General features: G+C 41.8%; 1 long non-coding RNA gene across 1 annotated transcript; it reads left to right on the forward strand.

Annotated features, from left to right (window-relative positions):
- Positions 1-113: 113 nt before the first annotated feature.
- Positions 114-16,218, forward strand: LOC140534658 (uncharacterized). Its single transcript, XR_011977413.1, has 2 exons — positions 114-255; positions 15,597-16,218. It is a non-coding gene; the product is annotated as an uncharacterized lncRNA (long non-coding RNA).
- Positions 16,219-16,511: the final 293 nt, after the last annotated feature.

Raw genomic sequence — 16,511 nt, forward strand, 5'->3', positions numbered from 1 at the left:
GGAAGTGGGTGGAGCTAGCGAGCGAGGGTACGTTAACGCCCCGCGGGCGTGACCAGCCGCCGGCTCCTCCCTGGTGCCCCGGGTCATTCTGGGTGGTCCCAGTCTTCCCATCTGTCACGTGATGGGGTGGTCTTGATGTCACGGTCCTCTTCTAGAACGAAGAACTAACTCGCAGGAGGGGGTGGGGCCGGCTTGGCCCTTGACGGCACCCTCTCCCTCCCTGAGCCTTAGTTTCCCCATCTGCAAAATGGGACGGTGAGTCTCCAGCGCCCCAGGGGGCGCATCTACCCCAGACCCCCCACCCCAGGAAAACCTGGGGCTTAGAGTTGGCCATTAAAGCCCCCCAGCTTGCCCCCGTCCCAGTCAGTGCCCTCTGGTCTTGAGCCACCCCGCTGACGTCAACCAATTAATCAATAGCCATTGATTAAGCCAGGCACTGTGCTGAGCTCTGGGGCTACAAAAAAGGGGCCAAAGAGAGCCCCCGCCCGGCAGGAGCTCCCAGTCTACTGGGGAGGGGGGGGGAGAAAACTAGCGAACAAATCAGTATAAACACGCTACAGACAGGATCCATGTGAGATGATGCATAGAAGGAAAGCCCTGGACGAAGAGCCTGAGGAAGGCTCCGTTTAAGCAGGTGGGACTTTAGCTGGGACTTGAAGGTAAGCCAGAGAGATCAGCAGTTGGAAGGGAGGAGGGAAGAGGCCCAGCCATGGGGCACCGCCAGAGAAAATTCCAGGAGCTGAGTGAGCAAGTGCCAACTGTCACGTAGGGCACTCCCATCTCCCCTCTCGGAGCCTTTGCCCAGGCTGTTGTTCCTACCTGGAACATTCTCTGCCTCCTAGAATCTCTGGACTCCTTCCAGACTCAGCTCCAATCCTACCTCTTCAGGAGGTCTTTCTTGATCTCTTCAGAAAACTTGTGCAGGCTTTTCAACCTGGGGTCTGTGACCCTGGCTTTTAAAAAGATATTTTGGCAAATATTTTTAATATAATTAGTTTATGTTAAAATTCTAGGTATTTTATCCATTTAAAACTATTATTCTGAGAAGGGGGTCTTATAGGCTTTATCAGACTGTGGAAGGAGTCCCTGACATAGAAAAGGGGAAAAATTACAACCGTTTATTGAATGCCTACTATGTGCTGGGAACATATCACTTTGTTTGATCCTTACAACCCTAGGAGGTAGAGGCTATTATTATCTATATTTTACAGGTGAGGCAGACAGAAGTTAAATGACTCCTCTAGAGTCATACATCTCTCTAAAGACAGATTGGAACTCTATCCAATGAACCACCTAGTTGCCTCATAAACCCTCACACACGCACAAAAGTAACCTCAGTGCTAGTGCCTAAGGTTGCTTTATATCTGCTGTTTGTGTTATTTGATAGATGTCTGTGTGGCGCATATATGTGTGTGTGTGTGTGTGTGTGTGTGTGTGTGTGTGTGTGTGTGTGTGTGTGTGTGTGTGTGTGTGTCTCTCCTGTTACAGTGTTAACACTTTCATGGCACAGATACTTTTGTCTTCATACTTATGTCTCTCCTGTTACAGTGTTAACACTTTGATGGCAGAGATATTTTTGTCTTCATACTTATATGTCTCTCCTGTTACAGTGTTAACACTTTGATGGCAGAGATACTTTGGTCTTCATACTTATGTGTCTCTCCTGTTACAGTGTTAACACTGATGGCAGAGATACTTTTGTCTTCATAATCCCAGGTCTAGTCCCTAGGGTTTAGTAAATGCCTGATTTATAGGATTAATTGAGCCTTAGCTTCATATCCCTATCGTCATGAGTGAATTAAGAATAACTGAGGGAAATAAATTCTGAGCTGTGCAATGTATCTGCAAGGCATATAGCTGCAGAACAAACTGGGTCCAAGGTCTCTCAGTAGGCAGAAGGACTTTGAATATTAACCTTGCACAGATTTTTACATATTCAAAAAAACCAATAGGATACAGAACAGGACATCAGATTAGATAATCTGATTTCCTATTGGAGGAAAGATTAGGGACTTTCTGAGTTAGGAGGGGGAGAGAGAACAAGTGGAATTACCAGAAATCAAAAGATTTACAGGAAAATAACAACATGGAAATTGTTCACAAAATGGAATCAGTGCTCCCAAGATGGAGTCCCTTTGTTTTTCATACCACCTGTGTACTTCCCTTATGCAAAGTGGAGATAAAGATACTAGTAGTGCCTGCTTTACAGGCTGGTAGTGAGGGTCAAGTGGGTAAGGAGAGAAGATGGGGTTTTCTGACTCTTAAAACTAGTATCTTTTCTAATATTTGAAGGGTTATCACTGGCACACAAGAGGTGGTCCCATAGGATTATAGATTTAGGGTTAGAGGAGATCACAGGCTTACAGCTGGCAGGGACGTAGGTCATCTAGTGCCAATTCTTAATTGTGCCAGTCAGGCAATAGAGTTCAGATAGGGAAAGGTCCCCCTGCTGTTTAAGCAACAGCAGAGCTAGCATTTAAACTCAGGTTCTCTGACAACCCAAGCTCAACGTGTTTTCAAATATTTGGAGGGCTGCTACATGTGAGAAGGGTTAGGGATTCTGCTTGATGCTTCCTAGATAATGATAAGCTCCTTGAGTGCAGGGACTGTCTAATCTCTGTCTTTTTATGCTATACTACTTAATTGATTGACCTTAGACAGTAGGGCTGGGAGTAATGGGGAGGTACAATAGTGGGAGATAGGCTAGCTTTGGTTATGCAATTCTAGTCCCCAAGCCCATTGGCATGGGACTTTCTTAGGCATGGAGATCAGCTCTGCCCTATCCTTATTCACCAGTGAGGAGTGAGGCCTAGGCCAATGGGCTTTGGGTCTAAGGTTACATTCAGATAGAAGGAAAAGTTTCCTAACATATAGAACTGTCCAGAAGGAGAACGTGCTGCCTTGAGACATAACGAGTTTTCCCATCAGTGAGAGAAGTTTGAACAAAAGCAGGATGATGACTTCCTTTTTTGTGATAAGGGGAATTTTCTGTTCAAGGTTGGATTAAATCACTCATGGATTCCATGACATGCTGTGTCAGTGTTATTGTTATTATTTGTGATCTTGGTTCTGACTCTCCACTTGCTCATCAATTGAAGGAGTATCCTTAGTAGAGCAGGAGGAAATGTTGTTGGCCTTCTCCAAGAGGATGATGACAACAGAAGGTTGATGTGTTGATTTTCGAGTGAATTGGATTTAAGTGAGAAGGAGCCTATGGACTTGGTGTAGTACACTTGGGTTGAATCTCACTTCTTCCATCCACTGTCCCTAGGCCACTGCAGACCTTTGAGTGAGTGAAAGTTGTAAAATATAAAGAAGTGGCCCTACCTGCAGGTCTGTCTGATTCTGGCCATCTCACATTGTTCTTTGTTCTCAGATACTCTCTTTGTTCTCTGTTACTCTCAACTGTCTGCCCCTCCCAAAACCAATAGCCCAACTCCTTTGAGATGCCAGCAGCAGAGCTGCAGCTGCCTACAAATCCTCAGGCTCAGGACAAGTGAGGGGAATGCTTGGAATGAATCCACATTCACCAGGCAGCCAGTGTTCCATGCCAAGGGCTCAGCACAATGAACTTCCTTGTCACAGGCAGGATGAAGATGGGGGTGGGTAGTGAGGAGGATTGTACTTCTATCCCCTCTGCAGTCCTGGTTTCCTCAACTGACCTCACATTTCAGCCTTTGATTCCTCCTTGTGCCAAAGTCAACCCATGCTCTAAAGAGGTCACCAAGGGGCAAGGAGCTCCAGGGGCACCACAGGACAAGGAAGCTTCTGATGAATACATCCTGCAGTGCAGCTGTGGCTGCCAAAGAGCTGACGCTAGCTAATAGGAGTTCTCAAGTCCCACCTGCTTTCATTTCTGCTTCTTTGTTTTAATCAAAGTTCTTTTCAAGAAGTGTGTATTAGTCTCATTCAGCATTTGTGCAGAATTTTGCAGAGCCAAATTATGTTTCCTCCTTAGAATGTCAAAGTTGTGCCAGGATTGCTATCATCATTTCACAACTAGGATTACATCTGAAGGCAAGGGCACTGGGGAGCTAGTCCAATATTTACCCTCTGATGTTTAGTATCAGAATTTAGTACTAGTTTGAGAACTGCCTTTTAGATTTAATCTTCTTGTTTCCATCCTTTTTACTGCCCTGGAACAAACCAGCCTAGCCTCATACCTATAGCCATCCCTGTGGGAAACAATTCATAAGATCTAATTGGACAATCTGTTCCCAGCATATTGGAGTAGCAAGGGGACTGTATGCAAGAATTTTATTACAAGAAGGCACCAGGATTGCTTAAGGGGGACAGGCATATGGAGCTTGAAAAAACCTCATGTGCAAGTTGGACTAGAATCATAGATTCCCAAACTTATTTGACCTATTGCATCCTTCAAAAAAAATTATTCAACATCCCCCTGGGGTTAGGTTAGGTTAACCCTTATTTTTATTCAATGCCCCTTAATTGCACTCATGGATACTCCCACCCCCTCTGTATCATTCCAGCATCCCCCACGGGGTGGTTTCGCCCACTTTGGGACCCTATAGATTATATAATCTATGATTTATAAGGTCTCTTCCAGCTCTAAATCCTGTCTATGACCAAACAGTTAAGTTCCCACTCTGTGCAAGGCATTGCTCTGGCTACTGGGACACAGTTCTTCAAATGGGCACTCAGACTCACTAGCTGGGTCCCCAGAGGCCAACAATTACCCACCACCACCATCACCACGGTTCTAGGGATGAGCTTAAACTGCTGAGGTTTCTAATATTATTGTTAGTGAGCCCCCATCTGTGAGCTCTCCACTGTTTATCAGCCATACTGAGATGATTTTTTATTAAGGATATTTACAAAACTGGTAAAGTTTAGTAAAGTTTATAGTAAGCTATAAAGTTTACTATATATTGGGTATAGCAAGATATAGCAAGGATAATTCTTACAAAAACATCTCCCGACCTGGGGCATACTCTCTCAGTGCACAGTTAAGGTCTGTGGGCACAAGAGGTTCAAACTTTAGCACATGTGACCAAATGACAAATTCACAGTTCTTGATTATTGAAGTCCTCCTCTTCTTTCCTGGAATCCTCATGAATTTCCCTGTAGGTATTCCTCTGTGACTGGCTTTGCTATATCTTTTAGTTCTTGATATAGATGCTACCATCAGATGTTGCTGTTTGAAAGATACTGCTATTGCTCTTTTTGTGGTGGCCAAGAACTGGGAATTGAGGGGATATCCATCAATTGGGAAATGGCTGAACAAATTATGGTAAATGAATGTAATGAACTACTACTGTGCTGTAAGAAATGACAAACAGGCAGACTTCAGAAATACCTAGGTAGATGTATATGAACTGATGCAGAGTGAAGTGAGCAGAACCAGGAGAACATTATACACAGTAACAGCCACAGTATGTAAGAACTGTTTTTGATAGACTTAGCCCTTCACAGCATTGCAAGGACCTAAAACAAAGGATTCATGATGCAAAATGCCATCCACATCCAGAGAAAGAACTATGGAGTCAGAGCACAGAATGAAGCAGACTGTTTTCTCTTTTATTATGTTTGGTTTTATTTAATTTTACTCATGCTTTCTCCCATTCATTTTAATTCTTCTATACAACATGACTAATATAAAAATGTGTTTAATAAGCGTATATGTGTAGAATCCATATAAGATTGCATGTTGTCTTGAAGAGGGAGAAAATTTAAAACTTATGGAAGTGATTGCTGAAAATTGAAAACAAATAAATAAATTTGTGGGGGGGGAGGGGGAAGAAGAAAGACACTGCTGCTAATAGAAACTCCAGATCTTACTACCTTTGGAAGTTTACAAGGCCTATGAGTGGAGAAAAACTTGATCCCTCCCTTCCCCCAAAGCATTTCCCTCTTGTGAGTCCTTTACCTTGTTTTATTCATTACTAACCTGACCAGCTGCTGGAATGCATTATTTCAAACTGATTTCCTTTGTTAAACATAGTCTTAGATGAGTATGTAATGTAGCTAATTACAAGGTGTGTGTGTGTGTGTGTGTGTGTGTGTGTGTATGTGTGTGTGTGTATGTGTGTGTGTGTGTATGTGTGAAAGAGAGAGAGAGAGAGAGAAAGAGAGAGAGAATCATTTATCTAATGGTCAAAGCATTATGCTTTTTCAAAATTGATGAAATATTTGTTCATAACTTTGATTGATAATTCAGTGAATAAATCTGGGTTTTTTTGTGTGTGTTTACATTATTTGGAATAAGGGTAAAAACCTAACCCTTAGACAAAGATGAAATTTGTTAGCCTATGTCTGGAAAAAACCTACTCCTTATTTGCAGAAATGAGACATAAACAGTTATGATAAGTAAAGTAAAAAGTGTAAAGAGACTTACAAAGTACATGAAAAATATGATAAAGATGAGATGGTTAGGGTGGAGGGTGAGCAGAGAACAGAATGGAGAAGGCTTTATGGAAGAGGTGGGATTGAAGCTGAACCTTTGAAAGACATGAATTTTCAAAAAGATGCCAAAATGTGTCCTTTAAACTTGAATGAAATTGGTTTGATCTTAGGAAAGTTGGATATGGGAAAAATAAGATCAATTGCCAATTCCTCCCTCTAAGAATGCCTTAACTAATGGAATAATGCTCCAGGGGTGTTGAAGGGGGTGGGGGAGACACTGATTTGGAATCAGAGACTCTGGATTCAAATTCTTACTCCATGATTCTCAGAATCTAACCTCTGTGAACATGGTTCCATTTTTTTCAATTTGAAAAATGAAGGGATTGGACCTTCCATGACTTCTAAGGTCTTTTCTGACTCTAAATCTTGAAAGTGAGGCTGATGACTTTGCACAGCCCTCCCTCACTTAAATCCAATTCACTGGCATGTCATGGCATCACCTCCCTGATGTCGTGGTCCTCTTTGAGAAGGAAGGACAAACAGCAACAGATCTCTGAGCCTATGAGTATATGTGTGTGTGTTTGGGGGTCTCTCTGTGTATTCCAATAGCACCATAATAGCCTTAAAAAACCCAACAATGAAATAAGCTCTGCTCAGGTAGAAACGGGGGACACCATGTTATAAAATTTTGATCTAGTATTTTTATCCAGTATGCTGACTCGAAAATGTCCTGCAGTAGAATTTTTGGCAAAAAGTCATCTCAAGTTGGTTTGATCTAGTCTGTTAAAATTGGGAAGGTCCTTCTGCTTTATTTTTGGCTCTACTGTGATTCCTAATACCCTTATTCCTTCATTTGTAAATGGGAAGGGATCACATTTTTCTGTTGCTCCCCTTTTGGATCCCCAGAGGTAGTTGGACAGATGTGGAAACAAAAGATAGGGGCACAGTTATATTTCATGTTAGGAAACTGGATTTCTTCAACTGCATGGTTCTTTAGACCTTTTCTACCATTAGCACTTTTGACTTCAAGACATACAGGAAATGCTGTGGATTTGAAGTTTTGAATATTTCATGTGTACTTTGAGAATGTCATTAATTTTGCCATTTGCTTTGGTATGACATTGTAAATTAGCTCATTGAATTTGGAATTAGGGACCAAGGTTCAAATCCTGCATCTGTAACTTGCTTAGCCCATAGTAAGCACTTAATAAAGTTGTGTTGAATGAATGAATGAATGCTACTTACCATTGCTAAGGCCCTAGATGACTTTGATATCAGTTTCCTCATCTCTAAGATATGGAGTTTGGACAAAAGGAGAAGCAGGGCAGTAATGTCCAGAAAATTAGAATCTTAGCTTAGGTCTTAGAATCAGGAAGACTTATGTTCTGCCTCTGCTACACCTCTCAGCAAGCCACACAAGTCACAAATGAAAAACTGGATAAATTTTCCTCTCTATTCTCTAGGCAACTCTCTAAGGGTAGAAGCTGCAGGATAGGTGGTGATTCCCAGGAGTTCTCTATATGAAGTCCTATCCCTAAATCCTTGAACAAGATAACCTCTAAGGTCCTGTCCAGTTGGGGATCCTTGGAACCTGTGCTCCTGGTTGAGGATCTAGTCCTGCATCAATGACTTCAACAGCTGCTCCTGACTGTAAATAGACTGCAATGGGGACACCTTTCTTCCACAGAGAGACTGAGAAGGATTAAAGAGAGTAAGAGGGAGACACAACATGGTCAATTGTCTGTACCATCTTGGATTGGAAATTTGTTAGCTTCCATTTCTCTCTCTCTCTCTCTCTCTCTCTCTCCTCCCTCCTTTCTTCCTTGCTTTAATTTTTTTTGGGTTCCTGTTTTGGAGGGATCTTTAGAACCTATTCTCCATGAAAGGACAGTTCCTGTAATACCTCATTCTTAAATGACTTCTCAACAGAATAAGGAATTTCTTTTGCCACTACTAAAATTTCTTATCAGTGGGTATAGTAGCTACTCAGCTTCATTTACAATCTACATGTGAGCAGTATTTGCCAAAATTGGTCTGCTGCCTTCTCCTCCCATCTCTGGAGGGCGGTCCCAGGGTTGCTCATAGGTTGGTTCCCCATAGAATATCAGGGCCAAGTAAAGAACAGGTGAGATACCATTCCTTATAAACTATGGCATTTCTACATTGTCATTGTCTGGAAGGTTTACTGAGCAATGGGACTCTGGAGACATGAGTTCTAGAACCGGTTTTTCTGTTGACTTACTTTTGCCAAGCCATTTCACTTGTCTTGGTTTCTTAATCTGTAAAGTGATTGGATTAACATTTCACTTTACCTATCTAACAAACTTGTTAGGAAGACCACATTTATTTAATTTCATTCAACAAATATGTATTGTTCAGAGTGAGAACTTCAATGTTTATTGAATGGAATGGAGTCCATACAATATGCAAGGCTCAGTTAAAGATATTGTGTATATGTGTGTTTGCATGTGTGTGTGTACTGTATATATAATAGTGCATGTAAATACATAAGAGCAGGGGAAAGTGAGGCAATGGTCTACTGTTCTTTCCCTTCCCCCTGAACTTGCCCAGTCTCTGTGGTTTGCATAGAACACATGAAGGTGTTAAAGTGAAGGGGTGAGGTTGAGAGCTAATTCCTTGCCATAGCTTCACCCAGCTTTGGAGTTTAGTTAAGTAGATTCCTGGAGAATGGTTTCCTGAGATTGGGGATATGGTAAGAATTAAACATTTTGTGACAGCTATTCAGATAGCTTAGACAAGAAATCTGAAGGAAGTGTAACAGAGGAGCACAGGTGCCCGATGTGTATCAGCAAACAGGTAACCCCTGAAACTGTGACCCCTCTCTCAAGGGAAAAGAAGCTGCTTCCCCGGCAGATGGAAGGACACAACAGAAGCAGCAGCAGCAGAGAAACCAGCTGATAATGACAGTGCAGTTCAGTGAACAGAGCAGCAGAGGGCGCCAGCTCATTAGTACTGGGAAGTTTCCCTTATGCCTGCACTGAGTGCACCAGCAGCTTTGCAGCAAAGGAGGTGTAGATTGCCCTAGCCACACAGAATCTCTGGTCATGCATGTTTCCTATATGTTTGCACCTTCATATGTGTACCCTGTATATAGTTCCCCCTCAACCCCCTACCCCTGTGATGTGGAAGAGAAACACCCTTTGTGTATGAGGGAAAATCTTTCTGTTTACTTATTTTTTAATATATTGTTTAATGAAATGTCTTTTGTTTTGCACTAATGTGTCCTTAGGTTGGCTGGTAAAAAAGAAACCCATTGGTGGGGGCTCACAAGCTAAGGACTTGAGCAGATGTTGATCCACATGTACAATATGTTTTGAACTTGGGCTAGTGTTCAGAAGACCCATGTATGAAGAGGCTCTGTTTTAAATACCTTCATTAATCTTGTCTGTAGTTCAGTCATTACTAGTGCTGTTCAGACATTACTTGTCTATAGTTCAGTCATTTACTAAGTTGAATTATATGCAAGGACTTTGGTCAAAGCATGTTGGGGATAAAAAATGAATAAAATAATTGCTGTTCTCTACATGTTCACACCCTAATACAGAGGAAATATGAATGGACGCAAGTATCATTGCCTCTTTAGAAAGTGCAAGGAGACAGATTTGGACTTAATGTCAAGAAAATCTTCCAACCCTGACTGGTGCCTGAAAGTGCCTCTGGAGATGGCAGGTACTGCCTCTTCAAGAGGATACTGGACAAATACTCTTTGGTTATGTTACAGTGGACATGTCTTCCTTTCATGTGTAGGTTGGGTTGGATGACCAGTAGGGTCCAGTCTAGTTCTCAAATTCTGTGATCCTATGAAGTAGCCACAATACTGTATTAGGCAGTAAGTGCCACTGTCGGGTATTCTGAGCAGGGAGGAATCACTTTCAACTGGGGGGAAGCAGGAAAGTCTTCCAGGTGGCATTTGATTCTTGTCTTGAAGGATAGATAGGATTTTAAGGGGTGAAAACAGCAGAAAACGGAAATGCATGATCATTCAATTATTATATTAGACAATAAATGCAAAAGTCAATGTAGCAAGAAATAGAATCTAGGAAAGTATTTTATTATTTCCATTATGTCTATCTCTCAGTCTCACACACAAAGGCTTCTAACACCTCTGTCTTACCTCCCACAAATTACCCAATTATTGAAATGGAAAGCCTCTTATTCCTAGGAGTTTGGCAAAGTGTCTCCTTTGTATTTAGAAAACACTATTTAAAAATATATGTTTTGGATGGTGTTCACTCAAAATGAATGAGTGCATTTTGCTCACTCTACTGAGTAACCAATGTTGCTTGAATAAAGACATTTCCTAAGCGTGGCACGAATTGTACCAAGACTTGGGTGAAGTGCAGCATTTGAAAAGCTTATTTGGGTGTTGCTGCAAGCTCTGAGAAGATTGCCTCAGAATGGGGAATGATGGGTGAAGATGCAGGGGGCCAACTCTGGGTTTAACATGGAGAAGGGCTTTCTGGATGCTTTGGGATATTCAGGGGTAGTTTGGAGAAGGTAGTGGACTTCCCTGCAGTCTTTGAGCAGGATGGGCTGACCACTTTTCAGGTATGTGTAGAAGAGATTTATAATTAGATATATCTCTAGACTGGTCTTTGAAATCTCTTCCATTTAGGAGATTCCATTTCTTTCTATGCCCCTCCACCCCAACTCATGATGGACACACAGTTGCTCCTCCTGAGTTTGTCCATCATGCTGCCTTGGAAACCATGGAAGCTTAAGAGTTGGAAAGGAATGTCTTGGTTATCCTCTATATGACTGAGGATCCCCCCTCCACAAGTTATTCAACCTTGGCTTAAAGACCTCCATGGAGGGAGAAGGGGGAACTTTACTGTTTTCCAAAGCAGCCAATCCCATTTCTTTGGAGTTTGGAAACATTTCTTATATTGAACTAAAATCTACTTCTGTGCAATTTCTATCTATTTCTGGCATGTGGGTAGAACCCCGGACTTGGAGTTAGGAAAAATTGGGTTAGAATGCTGCCTCAGACACTTATGACCCTGAATAAGTCACTGAAAAAAGCCTCTGAGCCTTAATTTTTTCACCTGTAACATGGAAAAAAGAAGAACTCACTTCCTAGGACTGCTAAGAGATTCAAACAAGTTTATATATATAAAGTGCTCTCTAAACCTGTGAGCTCCTAATTATTATAGCTCCTAATTCTGTCCTTGGAGACAATCAGAACAGATCTAATGCAGGGGCTGTCAACCTTTCTTGTGTCCTAGACCCCTTGGATAGTCAGTCTAGTGCCATCTACGAATCCCTTCTCAGAATCACGTTTTTAAATACATAAAATAAAGTAGATAAGATTACAAAGGAAGCCAATTATGGTGAAATACAGTTGTCAACATACTTAAAAAACCAAAGAAGTTATCAGACCCCAGGAGAGCTCATCTAATCCTCCTCTATATGAATGCTGTACAGATTCTGAAAGACAGCTATTCAGTGCTCCCCCACCCCAATCTCCTCCTGGATAAACATCTCTAGTTCTTTAAATGCATTCTTGTAAGAAACCTTTTGCCATTCTCATAAACTGAGACCCAGTTTTGGAGGGAATCAGATGAGAGCTTAAGGAATCAATATGTTATTCTCTAGCCAAGAGGGTAATGATGGTTGTGGGGTAGAGGAATGTCATCATCAGAGCTTTGCTTTACCAAAATATCTGGATCAGGTGATCTGTAGGTCTGCAGGCTGGAGGGTCATGGTGGGAATTTTGAGGTGGGCAGAAGACCTGGGAGGCTTCAGTCTGCAGGTGTAATAGCTGTGACTGGGAGCAGTTGACATGGATTTTTACTAAGCTCCTTTCTCAGACTGTTAAAATAATGTTGAAATATTTTAATGACTATGATATTCATGAGAAGTGGTATGGTGTAATGGATAGAGAGCTAGCCGCTGAGTCAGGAAGATCTGGCTTCAGTTGCTGCCTCTGATACTTCCTGGCTGGGTGACCCTGGGCTGGTTATTTCACCTCCTCAGTGTCCCCAAGCCACCCTCTAAGACTTGGTTGCAGAGTGGGTTCCCATTTGCTTCTATAAAGGCAATCACTCTCCAGGTTTCCAATACCAATGAATTCAGAGCTCTGATTTTTTTTTTCAAAAACTCACATTTGAAATAGTCTTTTCTCAGAGATGTCCACACAGTGTCTCATGTGATGCTCCCAGCAGCCTGTGAGGTAGATAGGGTATTATCTCCATTTTACAGGTGAGGATAGATATTGAATCTTCTCAGGATAGTCCAGCCTCCCTTTTGAGGCCACAGGAATGCTAATAAAGCCTAGTTCTGATTAGCCCCTCTCTCTGCTTGAAAACCAATGTAGAGCTACTTTGTTCATACTGCTGGTGAATACAATAGTGGAGACCCAGACCTCCTGGCATCGAGGCCAATCTGTTTACCATTTTTCCACATCATCTCAACTGTGGTATTCCTACAAGGAAGTTTAGAATATCAACCCTTAATGAGAATACACTGACTCTCTGTGTGTAAGTCAGTAAGGTCAGTTAGGTCAGTAAGAAGATCAGCTGTTGTTCAGGGGGGTATGGCTACTGGTCCCCGTGATGAAGTCTAGTTAACATGATGAAGGTGCATTCCTATCCCTGACTGGACTAGACCTGGAATTTCCTCAGGCTCCATTTTGGCTGCTTTACCCTTGACTGTGGAACTAGCGTTTCCAACTGATGGAGGAGAGTAGATGGCTTTGGGAGCAGTGGGTACATTGGGAAGGATCTTGGACTTGGCATCATGAGACCCAAGATCACATCCCAGCTCTGTTCTTACTCCCCGTGAAACCTTGGGAAAGTAATGTCCCCTTTCTGGGCCTTAGTTTCCTCAACTGTAAAATGATGGGATGGGACTAGATGGTTTCTGAGGCTTACCCTTCCTAGAATCCCATGATACAACTACTGCAGTGTTGACAGGAAGCTTGTATCCTGAGTACTGCTGAGGTCACAGAGGACTCTGCTGAGAAGGCACCATGATCAAGGGCATATCTGGGTCAAAAGCATTCTGAAATGACCAAAGTCATCTTTTCTAAGTAGGCTGATTGGAAATTTGGGCATGGTCCATTTGAAGTGGGGAACTTCACTGTGGGAATTGTTTTCTTAAGGAACTCTTGTCAAGTGTGGTTTTTATAACATAACAGCTTCTCAAGCTGTGAGGTCATGTTTTTAGAGTACTGAATTCTGATCATTTTGGGGGGCAGTGGATAGAGCACTGCACTTGGAATCAGGAAGACTCATCTTCCTGATTTCCAATCTGACCTCAGACATTTAATAGCTCTGTGACCCTGGGCAAGTCACTTCATCCTGTTTTCCTCAATTTCCTCATCTGAAAAATGAGCTGGAGAAGAAAATGGCAAACTACTCCAGTATCTCTGCCAAGAAAACCCCAAATGGTGTCACAAAGAGTCAGACACAACTGAAATGATCCCAAAACAAAAATTCTGATCATGTCACTGCCATTCTCAAAAACTGATAATATCTTCCTATTGTCTGAATTCCTGGCTCTTTGTGATCAGATTCCATTTGACCTTTCCAGACCTTTTTAATAGCTAACATAACATGACATGACATGACATGACATGACATGACATGACATAACACCACATCACAACATAACATAACATAACATTTCATGCTGTTTCCTCTCATACTCTTTACCATTCACTGCCCCCAGAGCCTCCCATGCTGTCCATTCTCTGGGTCTGGCTGATGTCACTTTTTCTAGTGGGAATGTCCTCCTACCCCAGAGGTACACTGGAGTCAGTTCTAACCACTTATGAGAACTGATTGTTAAAATTTCAGTGTGAGCATTTGTATCTTGGAAAGTGGCAAAGGCTGTGAATCAGAACTTGTTTGTTTTGTTGATTATTTAGACTTGAGAGAGATGGAGAAAAAGGTTATAATGAAGAGTAAATTAAAAGTATGGGTACTTTTTTTCATAGATCTGGTTGTTAAACATTTACCACCATCCCCCTTTCTCATCTCTTTTCCCTATCTCTGCCTGTTGAAATTCTACACATCTTTCAAGGTTTTAGTTAACTGCCACTTCCCAGATTTTCACAGCCTCACTTTTGTGCTTGGTCATCTCATAAACTTACCATGTGTAAAGGTGCATTATATATGACACATGCCCACAGATACATTTAAAGCATAAGTATTCTATTTTATTCATGAACATGTCTTAGCCCCACTGGACTGCAAACTCCGAGGGTTTCTTTGAAGTCAGGGATCATATCTTGTCCATCTTTGTTTCTCCTCCATTACCTAGAACATATTGGGGACTTAATGAACACTCAATTAAGTTACATTTTCTACCTCTCCCTGTGGAGGCAAGATCGGGCCCGTTTCTGGAGCTCTGGCCTGTTTTTCTAAGTTGGCAAAATGAACTGAAGTGGATGTATTTGAAGGCTCTCCTTCCCCTGCAGTGAGAACGTGGGTCTTCTCTGGGTTGATTTGCATGAGTGGCGTTGTAGTTGATTTTGAAATAGCATGGGGTCGGTGTGATGAGTGATCTAGCAGACAACATCTCCAAATGAGTGATGAAGCAGGCGCTACTGTACACCTTAATTCTGGAGCTGCCTCCAGGAGGAGGCACATCAGTTTTACATTGAGATGGGGAAGGAACGAGACTACAGTAAATGTGGACATCTGTTGCACGTTATTTTTGTTTCTGGGTAAAGGGATTGGCGCTGTGATTTACTTAGATTAAATACTTGGACTGAAGTGTCTCATATATTTCCCCATCAACTTCACGATGCAGCAGATTTAGTTTCAGTCTGGGATGCCAGATTGAATTAAATGCTTTTTTAAAGCCTGAAATCTGACAAAAATCTTTCCCTCGTCAGCTCTTTTAGCCTATTTTTTTAATGAGCATCTGCAGAATAATGGTGTGGTCTATGGTTTATTTTCTAGAAAGGAATCCAATTTGGCTTTTGAGGATGATGTCATAATTGGTCAGATAATATATTATGCTTTAAGTGAGGATAATGCTGAATGACTACACATAGTACTGCAAACTTGGAAGGAGCTCCTGTGCCACAGGATGGGCTCATGCATCAGTTGATGGAGTGGGCTAACCCCTCTTCTCTAGGGCACCTTTTATCTCATCAGAGCTTTGTACTTTGGCATTTTCTTTGACCTCTTCTTGAGACCACACTCTTTCCTGGGTTGGAGGATCTGAACCACTCCTTCATTTCCTTTACTTTGTCCTTACAGAAAGAAAGACACAACCCATGGTGGTGTGGAAGGATCTGAATGAACTCCTTGTCTCTTGGAAGGTCTGGTGGAGAGTAATGAACTGACTAGATTCTTCTAGATGAAATTTCATCTTCCAGAAGCAGTCCAAATGTGGTGGGTTTTGGACATGTGCCTGTAAGTAGGCACACTCATTTCCCATGAGTTTATCCATAGGAAGGCTTTGGAGACAGGTTTTGTTTACAGAATGGTGATGCCAGGGGACATTGTATACAGCAACAGCAATACTGTACGATGATCAACTGTGAATAACTTAGTTATTCTCAACATTATGAAGATCCAAGACAATTCTGAAGGCTTTAGGATGAAAAAATGCTAATCTACCTCCAGAGAAAGACCTGATGAAGATTGGAGTACACTTTTTTAAACTTTTTTTTCCTTGGTTTGGTTTTGTTTTGGTCTATGTTTTTCTTTACAACATGACTAATGTGGAAATATCTTTTGCACGACCAAACATGTATAACTAATATCAAATTGCTTGCCTTCTCAATGAAGAAGGAGAGGAGGGAAGGAGGGAGAGAATTTGGAATAACAAATGTCAAAAATTGTTTTTATATGTAATTAAAAATATTGTTCAAAAGGATTGTGCTTCCAGGATACATATGGACAGCTAGGGAAGGTGCTGGCATGCCAGTTTTCTCCTCATAATCCTATAGTATGAGTGTGGGCTCAATGTTTCGCTATGTGGTGCTCAACCCCCACCCCCATACGCATACTCTGTTCTAAGCTTGCTTCCTCCTCACAGACCTAATTATTTTTCTCCCCATATGGACCAATCATTTTTTATGAGCTCCCTAGAAAAGACACCAGGGTCTACTCAGTATAATTTGATTCTCATCACTGGTTGACTTAAAAAAAATAGTAGTGGAGCTTGGT

This window comes from Notamacropus eugenii, chromosome 3, assembly GCF_028372415.1.
Source record: "Notamacropus eugenii isolate mMacEug1 chromosome 3, mMacEug1.pri_v2, whole genome shotgun sequence".
NCBI lineage: Eukaryota > Metazoa > Chordata > Mammalia > Diprotodontia > Macropodidae > Notamacropus > Notamacropus eugenii.